Consider the following 6,467-nt stretch of genomic DNA (forward strand, 5'->3'; position numbering starts at 1 on the left):
AGTCCGAGACCTGGGGTCGGGCGAGGCGGAGTTTGTCGTCTTCCGGGGCTGAGCCCGAGTCCGAGCCTTGGGTCGGGCGAGGCGGAGTTCGTCGTCTTCCGGGGCTGAGCCCGAGTCTAAGCCCTGGGTCGGGCGAGGCGGAGTTTGTCGTCTTTCGGGGCTAAGCCCGAGCCCTGGGTCGGGCGAGGCGGAGTTCGTCGTCTTCCGGGGCTGAGCCCGAGTCCGAGCCCTGGGGTCGGGCGAGGCGGAGTTCGTCGTCTTCCGGGGCTGAGCCCGAGTCCGAGCCCTGGGTCGGGCGAGGCGGAGCTTCCTATGGCGCCTGAGACTGGACTTGGCTGCTGTCAGCCTCACTCTGTCGAGTGGCACAGCAGTCGGAGCGGCGCGGGCGGTGCTGTCCTCTTGTCAGGCTGGTCAGTGGAGCGGCGAAGTGACGGCGGTCACTTCGGCTCAGTCGACTGAAAGGCGCGCGTCAGGATAAGGTGTCAGGCCACCTTTGCATTAAACGCTCCTGCGATACGGTCGGTCGTTGTGGCGATTTGGCCAAGGTTGCTTCTTGGCGAAGACTGGGCCTCGGGCGAGCCGAAGGTGTGTCCGTTGCTTGAGGGGGCCCTCGGGCGAGACGTGAATCCTCCGGGGTCGGCTGCCCTTGCCCGAGGCTGGGCTCGGGCGAGGCGAGATCGTGTCCCTTGAGTGGACCGAGCCTTGACTTAATCGCGCCCATCAGGCCTTTGCAGCTTTGTGCTGATGGGGGTTACCAGCTGAGATTAGGAGTCTTGGGGGTACCCCTAATTATGGTCCCCGACACATTTTGAGCTCGTCTCAAGAATCCCTTTAAAGTCTCTTGGGTTTGAGATTTATCCTGCAAAAAGAACACCCAAGTGAAGCGAGAATAATCATCCACAATTACAAGACAATACTTACTCCCGCTGATGCTTATGTAAGCAATCGGGCTGAATAGGTCCATGTGGAGTAGCTCGAGCGGCCTGTCGGTCGTCATGATGTTCTTGTGTGGATGATGAACACCAACTTGCTTCCCTGCTTGACATGCACTACAAACCCTGTCTTTCTCAAAATGAACATTGGTTAGTCCCAAAATGTGCTCTCCCTTTAGAAGCTTGTGAAGATTCTTCATCCCAACTTGGGCTAGTCGGCGGTGCCAGAGCCAACCCATGTTAGTCTTAGCAATTAAGCAAGTGTCGAGTTCAGCTCTATCAAAATCTACTAAGTATAGCTGACCCTCTAACACTCCCTTAAATGCTACTGAATCATCACTTCTTCTAAAGACAGTAACACCTAAATCTGTAAAAAACAGTTGTAGCCCATTTTACACAATTGAGAAACGGAAAGCAAATTGTAATCTAAAGAATCTACAAGAAAAACATTGGAAATAGAGTGATCAGGAGATATAGCAATTTTACCCAATCCTTTGATCAAACCTTGATTTCCATCCCCGAATGTGATAGCTCGTTGGGGATCTTGGTTTTTCTCATAGGAGGAGAACATCTTCTTCTCCCCTGTCATGTGGTTTGTGCACCCGCTATCGATGATCCAACTTGAGCCCCCGGATGCATAAACCTACAAAACAATTTTAGGCCTTGTTCTTAGGTACCCAAACGGTCTTGGGTCCTTTGACATTAGAAACAAGCACCTTGGGTACCCAAACACAAGTCTTTGACCCCTTGTGTTTGCCCCCAACATATTTGGCAACTATTTTGCCTGATTTGTTAGTTAGCACATAAGATGCATCAAAAGTCTTGAATGAAATGTTATGATCATTTGATGCAATAGGAGTTTTCTTATTAGGCAATTTAGCATGAGTAGATTGCCTAGAACTAGATGTCTCACTCTTATACATAAAAGCATGATTAGGGCCAGAGTGAGACTTCTTAGAGTGAATTCTCCTAATTTTGTGCTCGGGATAACCGGCAGGGTATAAAATGTAACCCTCGTTATCCTGAGGCATGGGAGCTTTGCCCTTAACAAAGTTAGACAATCTTTTAGGAGGGGCATTAAGCTTGACATTGTCTCCCTGTTGGAAGCCAATGTCATCCTTAATGCCAGGGCGTCTCCCACTATAAAGCATGCTACGAGCAAATTTAAATTTCTCATTTTCTAGTTCATGCTCGGCAATTTTAGCATCTAATTTTTCTATATGATCATTTTTTTTGTTTAATCATAGCAATGTGATCATGGATAGCATCAATGTTAACATCTCTACATCTAGTGTAAATAGTAACATGCTTAACGGTAGATGTAGAGGGTTTGCAAGATTTTAGTTCAACAATCTTAGCATGTAAAATGTCATTCTCATCTCTAAGATTGGAAATAGAAACATTGCAAACATCTAATTACTTAGCCTTAGCAATTAATTTTTCATTCTCATCTCTAAGGCTAGCAAGAGAGGCATTCAATTTTTCAATCTTAGCAATTGAACTAGCATTATCATTTCTAAGATTGTCAATTGAATCATCACAAACATTTTATTTTTCAACCTTAGCAATTAATTTGGCATTTTCATTTCTAAGGTTGGAAATAACATCATGGCAAGTGCTTAGCTCACTAGATAATGTTTCACATTTTTCTACCTCTAGAGCATAAGCATTTTTAACCTTAACATGTTTTTTGTTTTCTTTAATAAGGAAGTCCTCTTGGCTATCCAAGAGTTCATCCTTCTCATGAATAGCACTAATTAATTCATTTAATTTCTCCTTTTGTTGCATGTTAAGATTGGCAAAAAGAGTGAGCAAGTTATCCTCCTCATCACTAGAATTATCCTCATCACTAAAGGTTGCATACTTAGTGGAGGGTCTTGATTTTACCTTCTTCTTTTTGCCGTCCTTTGCCATGAGGCACTTGTGGCTGACGTTGGGGAAGAGGAGTCCTTTGTTGACGGCAATGTTGGTGGCGTCCTCGTCGGAGGAGGAGTCGGTGGAGCTCTCGTCGGAGTCCCACTCCCGGCAAACATGGGCATCGCTGCCCTTCTTCTTGTAATATCTCTTCTTCTCCTTCTTCTTCCCCCTCTTGTCGTTATCCCTGTCACTATCACTAGACAAAGGGCATTTAGCAATAAAATGACCGGGCTTACCACATTTGTAGCAAACCTTCTTGGAGCGGGACTTGTAGTCTTTTCCCCTCCTTTGCTTGAGGATTTGGCGGAAACTCTTGATGATGAGCGCCATCTCCTCATTGTAGAGCTTGGAGGCGTCGATGGGGACCCTACTAGGTGTAGAGTCTTCTTTCTTCTCTTCTGTTGCCTTGAAGGCGACGGGTTGCACCTCGGATATTGAGGTGGCGCCTTGCTCGATGATCTTCTTGGAGCCTTTGATCATCAATTCAAAGCACACAAATTTTCCTATAACTTCCTCGGGAGACATTAGCTTATATCTAGGATCACCACGAATTAATTGTACTTGAGTAGGGTTAAGAAATACAAGTGATCTTAGAATAATCTTGACCATTTCATGGTCATCCCACTTGAAGCTCCCGAGGTTGCGCACTTGGTTCACCAAGGTTTTTAGCCGGTTGTACATGGCTTGCGGGTCTTCTCCTTGGTTGAGCATAAAGCGACCAAGCTCCCCCTCGATCGTTTCCTGCTTGGTGATTTTGGTCACCTCATCTCCTTCGTGCGCGGTCTTGAGTACGTCCCAAATCTCTTTGGCGCTCTTCAACCCTTGCACCTTATTATACTCCTCTCGACTTATAGAGGTGAGGAGTATAGTAGTTGCTTGAGAGTTGAAGTGCTCGATTTGGGCCACCTCGTCCTCATCATAATCTTCATCTCCTACAGATGGTACCTGTACTCCAAACTCAACAACATCCCATATGCTTTTGTGGAGTGAGGTTAGGTGATATCTCATCATATCACTCCACCTAGAATAATCTTCACCGTCAAATGTCAGTGCTTTGCCTAATGGGACGGAAAGTAATGGAGTATGTTTAGGAATGCGAGGATAGCATAAGGGGATCTTACTATACTTCTTGCGCTCTTGGCGCTTAGAAGTGATGGACGCGGCGTCGGATCCCGATGTAGAGGGCGATGAAGAGTCGGTCTTGTAGTACACCACTTTCTTCATTTTCTTCTTCTTCTCGCCATTTTTGTGTGTCCTTATGCGTGAAGGGGATCCCTCCTTCTTTTTGTTGCCGGACTCCCTTGATGGAGCCTTCCCGTGGCTTGTGGCGGGCTTCTTGCCGGTCACCATCTCCTTCTTGGCGTGATCTCCCGACATCACTTCGAGCGGTTAGGCTCTAATGAAGCATCGGGCTCTGATACCAATTGAAAGTCGCCTAGAGGGGGGTGAATAGGGCAAATCTGAAATTTACAAACTTTAAGCACAACTACAAGCCGAGGTTAGCGTTAGAAATATAAACGAGTCCGAAAGAGAGGGCGAAAAGAAATCACAAGCAAATAAGGCGGATGACACGGTGATTTGTTTTACCGAGGTTCGATTCTTGCAAACCTGCTCCCCGTTGAGGTGGTCACAAAGACCGGGTCTCTTTCAACCCTTTCCCTCTCTCAAACGGTCACTTAGATCGAGTGAGCTTCTCTTCTCAATCAAACGGGACACTAAGTCCCCACAAGGACCACCACACAATTGGTGTCTCTTGCCTTGGTTACAATTGAGTTGAACACAAGAAAGAATGAGGAAGAAAAGCAATCCAAGCGCAAGAGCTCAAATGAACACAAGTATCTCTCTCTCACTAGTCACTATTTGATTGGAATTGTCTTTGGACTTGGGAGAGGATTTGATCTCTTTGGTTGTGTCTTGTATTGAATGCTATAGCTCTTGTATGAGGTGTGAAGGCTGAAAACTCGGATACCATGAATGGTGGGTGGTTGGGGGTATTTATAGCCCCAACCACCAAATGAGCCGTTGGTGAAGGTTGCTGTCGCATGGCGCACCGGACAGTCCGGTGCGCCAGCCACGTCACCCGACCGTTAGGGTTCGACCATTGGAGCTTCTGTCTTCTGGGTCACCGGACAGTCCGGTGGTGCACCGGACATGTCCTGTAGACTGTCCGGTGCGCCTTCTGGCTCTGCTCTGACTTCTGCGCGCACTATAGCGCATTAACTGCTCTCTACAGACGACCGTTGGCGCGAAGTAGCCGTTGCTCTGCTGGCACACCAGACAGTCCGGTGAATTATAGTGGAGTGGCTCCCAGAATTCCCGAAGGTGGCAAGTTTGGAGTCGAGTTCCCTAGTGCACCGGACACTGTCCGGTGGTGCACCGGACATTGTCCGGTGGCATACCGGACAGTCTGGTGCGCCAGACCAGGGCACACTTCGGTAGTCTTTTGCTCTTTTTATTTGAACCCTTTCTTGGTCTTTTTATTGGTTTGTTGTGAACCTTTGGCACCTATAAAACTTATAATCTAGAGCAAACTAGTTAGTCCAATTATTTGTGTTGGGCAGTTCAACCACCAAAATCAATTAGGAAAAGGTGTAAGCCTATTTCCTTTCAAATCTGTCCAATACAGAACACATTAATATACAAACTAATTTCCTGTCTAAATTACAAAAATGGATAAAAAAATCAGAGTAAGAAAACAAAAGAGGGTTTGCAAGCTTTACAATCAAACCCTAGGGATTTTGATTGAACGACGCCACTGGTGGTAGATGATTCTGGAGTAGACGCTTTGTCTCTTGCTTTTGAAGGGTTGTCTATCTTCTTGTTCTTGGCAGCAACAACACCTGCAGTCGGAGTTGGCGTCTGGCGGTTGGCTGTTGATCGAGTTGGAGTTGGAGTTGGTGTTGGTCGCACTCACACCAGCCACCGATGATGGAGCAGTTAGATGTGGCACTTGCACTTCCTTGTCAGCGTTCCTTCGTGGGTTAGTAAATCAAAAACATCGGGCGTGGGTTAGTGAATAAAAAACGTAGCACAAACATCACACCAGCCACATCGACAAGCTCTCCTCAGTCATCCATGAACCAAGATCAATTCATCCATCCATCAGAAGATAAATAAGTACTTCGGGACCAATAGAAGAAATGGAGTCTGCTCACCTTCCTTGGTCACCATCCGAGTTTGTCGGCGTCTGAGAATCCATGGCTATCAGTTCGTCACCGTCCTGGCGGCTGGGCTCCTAGTAGTCGGCGCCTCAGTGGTGTCAGGCCTGAATCCGGTCAGGGGGAGGTGCGCCGGTGTCAGCTGCGGTGGCCAGTGTCAGCTCCGGTCAAGAACAGGCGTGTTGTGTGCAGGTGCGGCGCCCGCCGACGCAGGCACAGCCGCCCAGCAAACCGCGTCCGCGTAGGTTGTAGCCTGTAGGGTTTGTTTTTTTTGCTTGTGCTATCGCTACGTGCGGTGGTGCCTGGATGCCTGATGGGATGGTGTGAATGTGTGATGACGTGCTAGCCTACTGCCCTGCTGGGCTTGGTGTTGGAATGTTGGTGGACCGTGGACGACTAGCCCTCAAGCAGTCTGTCAAGTGTACAATACAAAAATGAAAAATGTACATGTATAAAATAC

The 6,467-nt window shown here is 47.5% G+C and overlaps 1 long non-coding RNA gene across 1 annotated transcript; it reads right to left on the minus strand.

Moving 5' to 3' along the window:
- Positions 1–5,393: 5,393 nt before the first annotated feature.
- On the minus strand, positions 5,394–6,467 carry LOC103650702 (uncharacterized). Its single transcript, XR_564327.4, has 2 exons — positions 6,005–6,467; positions 5,394–5,821 (listed from the first exon to the last, which is right to left on the minus strand). It is a non-coding gene; the product is annotated as an uncharacterized lncRNA (long non-coding RNA).

The sequence above is a fragment of the Zea mays genome, chromosome 3 (genome assembly GCF_902167145.1).
Source record: "Zea mays cultivar B73 chromosome 3, Zm-B73-REFERENCE-NAM-5.0, whole genome shotgun sequence".
Lineage (NCBI taxonomy): Eukaryota > Viridiplantae > Streptophyta > Magnoliopsida > Poales > Poaceae > Zea > Zea mays.